This window comes from Cetorhinus maximus, chromosome 23, assembly GCF_964194155.1.
Source record: "Cetorhinus maximus chromosome 23, sCetMax3.hap1.1, whole genome shotgun sequence".
In the NCBI taxonomy this organism is placed as follows: Eukaryota; Metazoa; Chordata; class Chondrichthyes; order Lamniformes; family Cetorhinidae; genus Cetorhinus; species Cetorhinus maximus.
The window spans coordinates 62,364,053-62,377,657 of record NC_135901.1 but is presented as its reverse complement, the minus strand read 5'-3'; the positions used below and the strand labels follow the sequence as shown (position 1 = coordinate 62,377,657).

Sequence of the window (13,605 nt, the reverse complement as noted above, 5' to 3'; positions counted from 1 at the left end):
CTTAAACTGTTGATTTGAATTTAATTTTTTTAAGGAAATTTATTCCGATCAAGCATTTCCTCATTTTCTCTGTCGATATATACAATCTTATTTCTCTTGCTGTACAACCTGTTACAGAGGCTGTTATAGAAAAGAGGGAAAGGTTTGCTACAGCTATACAAAGCCCTGGTTAGGTCACAACTGGAGGACTGTGTATAGTTCTGGGAACGGTACCTTATAAAGGATCAATATTTGCATTGACAGGTTCAGAGGAACCGCATTGATTAAGTTGGTGGGTTTTGGAAATAGGAAGTTGTACATCTGCAACTATTACATTGAGGAGACCAAACGCAGACTGGGTGACCACTTTGCAGAACATCTTCAATCTGTCCGCAAGCATGACCCAGGCCTTCCTGTCGGTTACCATTTCAACACGCCATCCTGCTCTCATGCCCACATGTCTGTCCTTGGCCTGTTGCAATGTTCCAATGAAGCCCAACGCAAACTGGAGGAACAGCACCTCATCTTCCGCTTAGGCACTTTGCAGCCTTCTGGACTTAACATTGAGTTGAACAACTTCAGACCATGAACTCTCTCCTCCATTTTCACCCTTTTTAAAATCCCTTTATAAAAATGTATTTTATTTACTTATTTTTTTATTCATTTATTCGTTATTTCATCCCCCTTTTTATTCCCTTTTTAATCCTTTTTTCCCAACTACCTCCCTCTCACCCCATCCCACCCCAACTCCAAAAGTGCCATCTGTTACTCGTTCCATGTTGGTTTTTCACAGAGTGCTGACCCTTGTTCTGCTAGTCACACATTCTGCTTTCGTACTTCTATGCCACTATCAGCACCTTCTTCAGCCCTCACCACTGCCATTAACACTCCCTTTTTCTTGTGTCCATGATACGTTTGTCAGTCTCTCCTTAGCTCCCACCTCTCGCTGACCTTCTCCCCAGCTTCACCTGCTCTACCCTCCCCGCCCCCTACACACCCTGCCCCACTTGAACAGTATAAACCCCATCACTTTTTACTTCTCTTCAGCTCTGAAGAGGGGTCGCATGGAATCGAAACGTTAACACTGTTTCCCTCTCCACAGATGCTGTCAGACCAGCTGAGTTTTCCCAGCATTTTCTGTTTTTATAAGATATAAGAAGTGCTTGGCTAACAAGATGGCAGACGGAGAAAAATGTAGCAAAGACTGAAGTAACTCACTTGGTCGTAAAAGTAATTTTTAAAAAGAAACAAATCAGGACATGTTTCAAAAGGTGAGAAAGTTGTGTGTTGATGTGCAAAGAGACTTGGCTGTGATTGTACAAGGAAGACAAGAAGTTGTATCAGTTCCTGCCGCAGAATTGATTAACGTGTTCTTCCAAATGAAAGTTTGGTGGTTCAAAACCACTCAGGGACGAAACTTCCGATGTTTTTTTCCCCCCATTAACACTCATTGTCATACGGTTCTGGGTTGTCAATAGCGGCAGGAACGTTTTCCACAAATATTGCCAGTTCTAATGTGAGTTTCCAACCAGAGAATCTTCCCCGTGTAAAGGAAATGTGATAACTACTAGGCTACGAAAGCAACATGCATCTCCTTGCAGAATATCAAACTGTGCTGTCTTATTGCACTGCAGGACCTTGTTTTGTGGAAGTATAATTCGGCGGAAAATCTTAGCCATGCGGCAAAGAAATTGATCTAACATTAGAATCATCAGGTGACAGAGCACATCAGCAGCTCATTCAACACCTCACACATGTGCAAACAACCTTACAGCAAATCCGCCCCCATCTTTCCCTCTAATTTCTGAGCGATGCATTTTTCAGAATATTATTCAAAACCTGGAGAAGTATAAATGTCACTTTGTTTTGAGATGATTCATCCAGTTACTATTTAACAACAAATGGGAATGATGCAACCTTTCCCTACATTTAATACTGTTAATGCTTCAAGCGGGGAAACTTTCCGTGTGTGAGAGACCGTGATCCCTATTACCCTACACAAACCCTGCAATGTAGCGGAGAAACTTTCCGTGTGTGAGAGACCGTGATCCCTATTACCCTACACAAACCCTGCAATGTAGCGGGGAAACTTTCCGTGTGTGAGAGACCGTGATCCCTATTACCCTACACAAACCCTGCAATGTAGCGGGGAAACTTTCCGTGTGTGAGAGACCGTGATCCCTATTACCCTACACAGACCCTGCAATGTAAAGAGCCCAATTTAACACACAGAAGACAGAGAGTCAGGATTTTTCAGGTTGGAAAGACGTAACTAGCGGAGTGCCACAAGGATCAATCCTAGGGCCTCAATTATTTAATATCTATATTAATAACTTGGAGGAGGGAGCAGAGTGTAATGTATCCAAATTTTCTGACGATACAGAAATAGGTGGGAGTGCATTTTGTGATGAGGACATAAGGAATCTGCAAGGGGGTATAGATTGGTTGAGTGTGTGGGCAAAAAACTTGGCAGATGGATTTTAATGTAGTAAAGAGTGAGGTCATGCGCTTTGGACGGAAGAATCAAAAGGCAGACTATTATTTAAATGGAGAGAGACTCCAAAAAAGTGCAGCACAGAGGGATCTGGGTGTTCTTGTGCATTAAACACAATAGGTTAGCATGCAGGTGCAGCAAGTCATTAAGAAGGTAAATGGAATTTTGGCCTGTTTTGCTCGTGGTTGGAGTTTAAAAATAGGGAAGTCTTGTTACAACAGTGCAGGGTGTTGGTGAGGCCGCATCTGGAGTACTGTGTGCCATTTTGGCCCCGGTATTTAAGAAAGGATATACTGGCATTGGAGGCAGTTCAAAATAGATTCAGCAGGCTCATTTTTGGGATGAAGAACAGCGAAACAGGTTAAGCCTTTATTCATTAGAGTTTAGAAGAATGAGGGGTGATCTTATTGAAACGTACAAGATTCTGAGGAGACGTGACAGGTTCATGTAGAGAAGTCGTTTCCACTAGTGGGGAATCTCGATCGAGGGAACATAGTTACAGAATAAGGGAGCACTCATTTAAAACTGAGATGCGAAGGAATTTCTTCTCTCAGAGGGTAGTAAATGTCTGGAATTCCCTACCCCAGAGAGTTGTGGAGGCTAGATCACTGAAAGTATTTAAAGAGGAGGTAGATAGCTTTTTGAAATATCGGGGAGTTGAAGCCTATGAGGAGCTGGCACAAAAAAGGAGTTGAGGCCTGGGCAGATCATCCATCATCTTATTGAAAGGCTTGAGGGGCCTTTCCTGCTCCTTCTTCTCATGTTCTTATGTTCGTTTGAAACGTGTCTCTGGTGAAAGGGGTCCGAAATAAAAAAAAAGGCACAGGGAATATAGATAAGCCAGGTTGTAAAACTTCTTTGTAGCTTCCCTGGTGGTCTAGTGGTCAGGATTCGGCGCTTTCACCGCCGCGGCCCGGGTTCGATTCCCGGTCAGGGAATGATAATATGCTGACCTCGTGCAGACTACGAAAATGAGTTTGAAAAATTCTGTTAGAGAAATGCAGATCACCTTTGCTGGAATCAGTGGCGTGGGGGCTTAAACTTTGCATCAGAGTTTGAAATGTCATCTGGTCACAACCGGTAAAGAACAAACACAGAGGTGAAGATAGGGAATGAGAGAAGGGCTGTGATCGGCTGCAAAGCGCTGACAATAGAGAGGATGGTGCACGGCAAAATATAGCGGTAAGAGGGAAGATTTTACTGTTTACATCGACACAATTATCTCCCAGATATGGTCCCAAATCTCGTGTTAAATGAGGAGAAAACTCCTCGCTTAATCTTCCACTTTTTAGCTGCACTTCCTTCCAAACATTGCAAACTCCCCCTGCATCTTCCATCCTGATATTTTTCTCTGTAACATTTTGATATGAAACTGCACAACTAATGAGAATACAGTGTGTGATGGGAAAAATGTGTTCACCCCCTCGGGAACTGAACCACATTGACACACACGGAGGAACACACACAGACATATACACCGAGAGTGACAGAGGGCAAGGGTTAGTCTCTAAGGAGAGACAAACACCCAGAAAGCAAGCATATCACCAACCTGGCTCGGTTTTTGATCCTCTACGACAAGTTTCGTGAACGTTTTGGTGAATGAACGGAAATAGGAAAACCCCCTTGGATGCTTTAGTGCTTGGATGGATTTGATTGAATCTAACCGATAATTAACTCTGTAGACACAGAGTTAAAACCAGGAATAATGAGCAGCGGGAAACCCCAATGGATTTGAACTCCATCGCCTTAACCACTCGGCCACGGCAACTGGCCCTATGAACAGGTTAATGTTGTTGGTATATAAGATGGCTACAGCAGAGAGGCGGGCTTTCGGCCCATCTTCTCCGTGCTGGCTGTCTGGAAGAAAACTCAGCTACTTCCTCTGCCGTGCATTCTCACAAAAGCAATTAATATTTGTATTGCCTCTCCTCCTTCTCCCAGTTAAAATTAAACCCAATACACGCCCGCATTCACTTTGAGATGGCACTTTGTCGTCAGAAGAGAGCACTCAAAGTGACCAACAGGTGAACCACCTATAGCTTTGGCAGCGGATCCACAAATAATGGAACCTGAATCCAGCGCCTGAGGCCATTCGGCCAGGCTACCTCTCACAACCTGCTGTTTCCCGTCGCCTTGATTGTGTTTCCACTGAAATAGAACATTAAAAACATCGGAAAAGGAACAGTAATTAGCCATAAGCCCCCTCGAGCCTCCGCTACCACTTATTAAAATCATGTCAGATCCTCAAGCTCAGCATCAATTTCCCATCCGATCCCGATAGCCCTTCATTCACTTAAAGTCCAAATATTTATCAATCTCAGCCTTCAATATACTCATCGGCTGATGATTCACAGAGCTCCAGGCTACAGAATTCCAAAGATTCACAAGTCTTTGGGTGAAGAAATGTCTCCTCGCCTCAGTCCTAAATGGCTGACACATTATCCGGAGAATGTGAGCCCAGTTCTAGACGCTCCAGCCAGGGGAAAACAGCCTCTCAACATGTTCACTGTCACTCAAGAATCAACCCAGTGAATATTGGTTGCATACAGACAGCAAGTGAATGGAGGGAACAAAGAGCACAAAAGTCAACAGAGATAGAGACACAGACAGAGAGACTGAGAGAGTGAAAGAGGCCGAGGCAGATATACAGGGACAAAAAGCGGCAGACAGAGGGAGAGAGAGTGGTAGACACTGAAAGGAACAGATACACTTCACCATTCCACATGATCGTTAACTTAGATTGACAGACAGAAAGAGATAAATAAAGACTTACATTTAAACAGAGCCTTTCACCAACTCAGGACAACGGGAGGCCCTTTAGAGCCAATGAAATCTTTTTGAAATGTAGTCACTGTTGTAATCTAAAAGCAGAGAGAGTTTGATAAAAATGCTGATTCAGTAGATGAGAAAATTCGATCTTGAGAAATCCATCTCAATGTATAATCTTTCTTTCTATCTCCCTAAACATTTCATGGTTTGTTTGATGCCGATTCAGTTGATGTAAATCTGCAGCTGAGTGAATAAATTTCAACTCGAATCTGTGATGAAACAGGGACAAAGCATCCCATTTCTATCAGGTCATCTCTCAGCCTTTTCCTTTCTAGAGAAAAGAGCTTCAGGCTGTTCAGCCTTTCCTGGTGATTATAACCTATCTGTTCCTGGAACATTTGTGAATCAACTTTTATCTTCCTGTTCCTTCCGACACCCGACAGCAGTAGAAACAGTTCCTAATGTCCGAGTGATTTCAGTTTGGACTATTTGTATTTAAAAGTTTATTCTCTCGATGTGTCCATTGCCATAGCCACTCAACCACAAGGACTCGGTGTCTGTCTGTTTAAATGTTGCTCAGTGACAATTTCGATCATCCTCCGCTTTGTACCAAACCGACCCTCAGAAGCTGAAAAGTCTTCATTCAAAAAAAAGAAAGAAAACCCCTCTTGTATATTTTAAAACTGCTCTTTTTATTCTCTGTACCATCTTAATATGAAGCCACACAACTAACGTGAATAACGTTTGGATGGTGAAATGGGGAACTGAACCGCATTGACACACACACAGCAACACACACAGGCATATACACCGAGATTGACAGAGGGCAAGGGTTTGTCTCTAAGGAGAGGCAAACACCCAGAAAGCAAGCATGACACCAACCTGGCTCTGTTTTTGTTCCATTTCTAATTGTAACTTTTGTGAACGCTTGCAGACGAATGGAAATTTGAGAACGCTGGGGGTTTTGGATGTTTTTTATTCAACTTAATCGACATTTAATTGTGCAGGTACACTCTAAAATTCAGGAATGATAAGCAGAGTAGTTGTCAGGATTCCAGCCCACCTGTGGAGACCCCATTAGATTCAAAACCTGTTGCCTTAACAACTCAGTCGCGAATCCAAGCCCCAGATTTGTATGTATGTAGTTTGTATAAAATCATAGACGGCTACATCGGACTGTCATTCAGCATATTGTTCACATGCCGACTTTCTGGAAGAGCAACTCACCGACTGCAATTCCACACCCCGCCTTTTTCCTACAGCAACTCATATTTATATTGTCTCTCCTCATTCCCCCGATCAAAGTAAAACGCCGCACACACCGCTGGGTTTAATGTGAGTTGGATTCTGTTGGTTCAAATGGGACTGCTGCAGGTCCTAAAAGGACGATAAATTGAACGTTTGGCGACGGTAGGATTCGAACCTACGTTTCTGTAAAGACTGGAGTCTTAATCCAGCGATTTAGACCGCTCGGCTCCGCTATTAGGTTAAAAAGGGTTATTTATAATTTCCTTCACTGGTATTGTCAACGAAAAGAACAGAAGCAAAGGAGCAGGGGTCATTGGGAAACTTGAACCAGCTCCGCCAGTTAATCAGATCATCCTGCACTTTGTAACAAACAGAAATCATCTCCACTGCTAACTTCTTTTTTCAATGTTTCATTATTTCGATGTTTCAAATGATGTTTCATTTTTCCTTTGTGACTCTGCGTGTTTACTCAATGAAATGTTGGTAATAGGTAATGAGATTGTATATCTTGACTCAGAAAAATTAGGAGATGATTGGTCAGGGTAAATATTTTTTGATAATTCGATTTGACATCAACGATTTCAAAAAATTTGAAAACTCTCAAAGGTTTCAGAATCCAACTCTTCATGTCATTGGGTCAGGAAAACTTTTTTAACTTTCACACATTGTGCATGGACACAGCAGAAGGCCCTGCACCTCTTTCAATATTGTTTTTTCTTAACGCAGAGTTTTCAAAAGGGAATTGGACGATGACTAGAAAGGGAGAAAAAGATTAGGGTTATGGAAAGAGACAAATAAATTGAGATTAACAAGAAAGCCCGTTGAACAAAACTGACATTGATTGATTGTCTGAAAGACCTCTTGTAAATCTGTGCCATTTGATGATGACATTGGTGATCAGTCTGTCTCCAGCATTCCTAATGAGAACAGCCGAATTCCATTTCTTCAAAACAAAGACCCAAAGTGCTGCTGCATGACGTCACCGCTTAACATTTTAGTGAAGCCCATTGAGCCTTTGTGCTCTTTCCTGTTTCTGTGGTGCAGTGATTTTCATGCTTGCCTAACACATGAAACGTTCTCCGGTTTAAAACTGGGCAGAGCCATAATCATAATTTGTGGGTTTACGTTGAAGCCACGTGACCTGGTCAGTGTTTATCCCTCAACCAAGAACACATGGTCTGCTCATTGTGACGTGCCTGGTTTTGGCTGTTTCCTGAGCGGTGATTGGCTGCCGTGTTCCCTGCATTACAACAATGACAGCACTTCAATTAAAGCAAAACTGCGGAAATCTGGAAAGGAAAACAGAAAATACAGGAAAAACTCAGCAGGCCTGACAGCATCTTTTGAGAGAGAAACCTGCTGAGTTTTTCCAACATTGTCTGTTTTTATTTCAAAAAGTACTTAATTGGCTGGAAAGTTGTTTGAGACATCCACTGGTCTGGAATAGCGCTATTAAAATGCAAGTCTGTCCTTCTTTAATTATCTTAAATCCCATTCCTCTGGTTACTGACCCCCGTCAGTGGAAACAGTTTCTCCCTATCTGCTCTATCAAACTGCCCTGTCCCCGTTGCCCCACCCCCATCACTTTGAGCAGCTCCGTGAAATCTCCGTTTAACCTTCTTTGCTCCATAGAGGACAATCCCGGTCTCCATAAAATCTCCACAAAACTGAATTTCCTCATCTCTGGACATGATGCAAGGCGGAGGATTGAGATGAGATTTTGGAAAATATTGTCAGTTTGCAGGTGGGAAAATGGAGAAAGAACCAAAACAGAAAACCCAGTCCCCAGCTTTGTGAGTCTTTAGAAACTCTTTGGGAACCGGAATCAGAGGAGAATGAAGGGTGAACTGCCCGACTGACCAGAGACAGTCAAGGTACCTTTCCCTTCGTTAAGACGCTGGAACATTGACTCTGATGTTATTGAAAATTACTGATCTGAGACATTGAAAGGATTATCGTTACTGCACCTCAGGAATTCAAACTTAATATCGGCTTTGGGACAATCAGAATACTTGGTAACAGACAAGGCACCGAAAGACACGAAGGGAGACGGCACCGGTTGTAGGAGAGCTGGTTCCCGGTGACATGGATGTGTCTGCAGTGGGTGGGATAAGGCTGTTTCCATGTATCCACAATGAATGTCCCAACCTTTATTTTGGAAGAGTAAAACTGATAGAGAACAATTGTCATTCCTGTAGCAGCAATCTGAAACTTTAACTCGATGACACCCTAGTTAGAGGTTGCATTAGTCTCTGTGGCGCAATTGGTCAGCGCGTTCGGTTGTTAACCAAAAGGTTGGTGGTTCGAGACCACTCCGAGACGAAACTTCCCCTTTTTTTCAGCATTCATTGTCACTCAGCTCCCGGTTGTCATTGGCTACTTGAGCTGGACGTCAAGACCCCGGAACTGTTGCCGGTTCCACTGTTATCCAGTGAGCTCATAGGTAAGCGGCTTTTTTTTCGAATATTCATTTCAAATATAATGAGAAAATATTTAGACCTACCATGCACTGATATCCAACACACTGGAAATTTATGAAGTTATTGGATTCAAACAAACCCATCAATTGTTCTTTCTTCCTCATTTCCACAGTGAGTGAGACAGGGAAAAGCAGAAAAGCAGCAATATTCCGGCCCCGCGCTCTCCAATCACCCGCTGCCAGCAGAAAGCGGCGACTGCAGCTTCAATCAGCGGGTTACTGCCCATCCCTGGGACACAGGATACTCCAACCCAGGCCCAAACCTCCCAATACACCGAGCACAGGCTCAGGAAAACTCAGGTACATTATTTCCCGGTCACAAAACCTCGGAGCAGCATTTACAGAATACCCGAGTGAGTCACAAATAAAAGTAACACCAACTTTCTAAATCTTTTCACTTTCAAATTCCTTCATTTTATTGAAAAGCTGACTGTTGTGAATCTGAAAATGAGCACCATGGGATTGGTGTTACTGAGTGACTTGTTTTCCACTGATTGTCCGTCAGGTCTGCAATTCAATTTCCGTTGGATATTGAAGTGAATCTGATTTCAAAAAGAGGTCACAAAGCAGCTAAATATTAAATCCAGAAACAAATCCTGAGGAAAATGGATCCCAATGTTTGGAAGGAGGTGTAGCTGAGAAGCAGAAGCTGTGAATGGTGTTATTGATGATTGAGTGAAAAGCATTGGATCCTTGGTCAATCATCGAGGCCGAGTGGTGAAAACGATGTTTTTAAAATCCACTGGGGTTTCCCGAGGAAATTTCCAATATTACCAACTGTGCTTCTTATTGTTGCTGATTTCAACCTGGTGTCCACAGAACTCTCGGATCAATGGAAGAAAAAACATCCAAAAATTCTCCTGATTTTTGGGCTCTAAGGGATTGAAATACTCTCGGGATCGGGTGTTGGGGCTGAGGATCCGCCATGATCTTACTAAGTGACGGAGGAGGCTTGTGGGGCCTTATGACCTTTTGCTTCTGCTTTGCTTCTGTTCTATTTCCGTAACAATACCAGACAAGGCGATGGGCACTCGTATCCTGAGCTCTGTAGCGCAACTGTGCGGTTGTAGGTGGTTGAAGGTCTCACGGGTTCCTAATCCCACTGCTGCTAAAATTGCCCTGTTGGTCGAAAAAGTGCCAGCTCACAGTTAAAGCAGGTGTGGGCAGCTCTTCACTTCAACATAAACAACGAGGAGAGACAATAAAAATATAAATGGCTGTGGAGAAAAGGCGGGGTTGTTAATTTAGCAGAATTCCTCTTCCATAAGCTGGCGTGGACAAGACGGGCCGAATGTCCTCCTCCTCTGCTGTAGCCAGCTCTAATTTCATACCAACGACACTAACCTGTGCATAGGGCCAGTCGTCGTGGCCGAGTGGTTACGGTGATGGAGTCCAAATCCATTGGGGTTTCCCACTTCTCATTATTGCTGGTTTTAACTCTGTGTCTACAGAGTTAATTATCGGTTAAATGGAATAAAATCCATCCAAACACGCGGACGTTTTCCTACTTCTGTTCATTCCCGAAACCTGCAGTGGAAATGGAGCAAAACTTGGTGTCAGGCTTGTTTTCTGGGCGTTTCTCTCTCCTTAGAGACAAACCCTTGCTCCCTGTCACTCTCGGTGTATATGTCTGTGTGTGTTCCTCTGTGTGTGTCAATGTGGTTCAGTTCCCCGAGGGGTTGAACACATGTTTACCATCACAATATTTATTCACATTAGTTGTGCAGCTTCAGATGAAAATGTTACAGAGAAAAATGTCAGGGTGAAAGATACAAGAGGAGGTTGCAATGTTTGGAAGGAGGTGCAGCTGAGAAGTGGAAGATGTGAATGATGTTATTGATGATTGAGAGGAATGCATTGCAACTGTGGAGCTTTTGTTTGTCGATTATCTTCTACACTTTGAAATTCAGAACAAGCTGAGGTATCAGGTAGAAAGCAACAGTTGCCTCCATGTATGTTGGGATATGGGATACATATGTTATGTGTGCCTGGCTCGTTCAACTGGTAGATCATAAGGCTCTTAATCTCAGGGTCGTGGGTTTGCCGCACGTTAGATGCAGCTTCTTTCAAACAAATAATCACCAACCTCATCGCTGCAGTTCCTGTGAAACTTGCACATGATGGATATTCACCACTGGATTCAAAGCACTTCCATGTCACATCACTTTCTGTCTCACCTCCAGCTCTCTCCGCCCTTCCTGGAGCTGCTTGACCAAACCCAGGCAATTAGTGCGAACGTAAAACACAACGTGATCGGTTTCCAGATAACAGGGTAAAGAAACATCAGGATCTTCCTGATTCTCCCAGGTACTGATTACAGGAATGTACACAGTGCCGATTATCCACAGTCACACTCTCCTTCCAGTCTTGTGTACGTTGTTCAGCTTTGAATATTTTCACACTGGATTTCAATGTGAAGAAAGCAGAGCTGTGATAAACTTATATTGTTCAGCAGTTGTGCTGCAAGAAGGTACATAACAGGATGGTGATAACAGTGCTCTTTGGACGCGGTGAGCCCCAGTGAAGGATTGGCACCATTAATGTGTCGCTCAATTAGTCTCGTGACAAATCTCGGGCTAGAAATGAGAAGAAAACTCGCTGAATTTGCCCCGTGTTTTGGTTTCAAAAGAGCTGAATACAAGGTAGGAAAGTGCATCTCGCTAGAGTGGGTTATAAAATGACGGAATGACTGTGAAAGAAGCACCCGTGCTGTGAGGGAACATAAAATTATAGAAAGTTACAGTATAGAAAGCGGCCATTCGGCCTCGATGAGCTGATGTGCTGCTTTTAAAAAACAGTTGTGATTGTTTGATCCAGCAGGAGTGATATTTTTGTCAGTGGAAACAGTAGGCAGCAAAATTTGTCCTTCTTCCACCAATATTTTTATCGCACCAACATTTCTATAGTCAGTGCTTTGCACCCAGCCCTTGTCTTGTCCTCCTTTCATTCCCTCACTCCGCCTTTATCCTTGTTCCCGACCTGTTCCAAGTGTGACATTTCCAGTTCTTGAGGCGAAACTTCAACTGTCACCCCATTGATTCTGGTGGAGCTGCTAAATGTTTTCAATCAATAAGTAATTAATACTCATTTTAGCAAGATCAAAAATATGCATTCCCTGACCGGGAACCGAACCCAGGCCGCAGTGGTGAAAGTGCCGAATCCTGACCACTAGACTACCAGGGGAATTGTCACCCTGTTTTCTGTTTGTTTTGTGGACGCTGCTTTTATCCATGTTTCCATTAGATGGAACGAATTCTTCAGTCAATGACAACAACGGTTTCTGTGAGCTGGAACATGAAATTGACAGTGAGGTGAAATATCCCCACAAGCTGCTCATGTGTAACTGTCAATTTCCAAAACCCACCAACCTCATTACTGCGGCTCCTGTGAATTTTTTATTTCCGACCCGTTTCACCAGAGATACGTTTCAAACGAACATAAGAACATAAGAAGTAGGAGCAGTTGGAGTCAATCATTCGGCCCCTCAAGCCTGCCCCGCCGTTCAATAAGATCATGGATGATCTGCCCCAGGCCTCAGCTCCTCTTTCCTGCCAGCTCCTCATAGCCCCCAACTCCCCGATATTTCAAAAATCTATCTACCTCCTCTTCAAATATTTTCAGTGATCTAGACTCCACAACTCTCCGGGGTAGAGAATTCCAGACATTTATTTCCCCCTGAAAGAGGGAATTCCTTCGCATCTCAGTTTTAAATGAATGCCACCTTATTCTGTAACCATGTCCCCAAGTTTGAGATTCCCCACTAGTGGAAACATCTTCTCTACATCTGCCCTGTCCAGCCTCTTCAGAATCTTGTCTGTTTCAATAAGATCACCCATCATTCTTATAAACTCTAATGAATAAAGGCTTAACCTGTTCCGCCGTTCTTAATAAGTCAGTCCCTTCATCCCAAAAATGAGTCTATTGAATCAAGATTCCCCACTAGTGGAAACGTCTTCTTTACATTAACCTGTCAAGTCTCCTCAGAATCATGTAGGTTTATAGGCGAGATTTTACTGTTTACACCGATACAAATATCTCCCAGATCTAGTTCCAAATCTCGTGTTAAATGAGAAGAAAGCTCCTCGCTGAATCCTCTACTTCTGAGCTGCACCTCCTTCCAAACATTGCAAACCCTTCTTGCATCTTCCATCCTGATATTTTTCTCTGTAACATTTTGATATGAAACTGCACAACTACTGTGAATAAAGTTTGTGATGGGAAAAATGTTTTCAATCTCCCGGGGAACTGAACCATATTGACACACAGAGAGGAACACACACAGACATATGCACCGAGAGTGAAAGAGGGCAAGGGCTTGTCTCTAAGGAGAGACAAACACCCAGAAAGCAAGATTGGCATCAGCCTGGCTCTGTTTTTGTTCCATTTCCGACTGAAATTTCGTGAATGCTTTCAGCAATTAACGGAAATAGTTCCCGAGTTTCTGGATGGATTTGATTCACTGTAACCGATAATTAACTCTGTAGACACAGAGTTAAAACCAGGAATAATGGGAAGCGGGAAACCCCAATGGATTTGGACTCCATCGCTTTATCCACTCAGCTACGATGACTGGCCCTATGGATAGGTTAATATTGTTGGTATCTGAGCATAGATGGCTGCAGCAGAGAAGGAGGGC

General features: G+C 43.2%; 1 non-coding gene across 1 annotated transcript; it reads left to right on the top strand.

The window, feature by feature from the left end:
- Positions 1-3,339: 3,339 nt before the first annotated feature.
- Positions 3,340-3,411, top strand: trnae-uuc (transfer RNA glutamic acid (anticodon UUC)). The gene has a single exon. It is a non-coding gene; the product is annotated as a tRNA-Glu (tRNA).
- Positions 3,412-13,605: the final 10,194 nt, after the last annotated feature.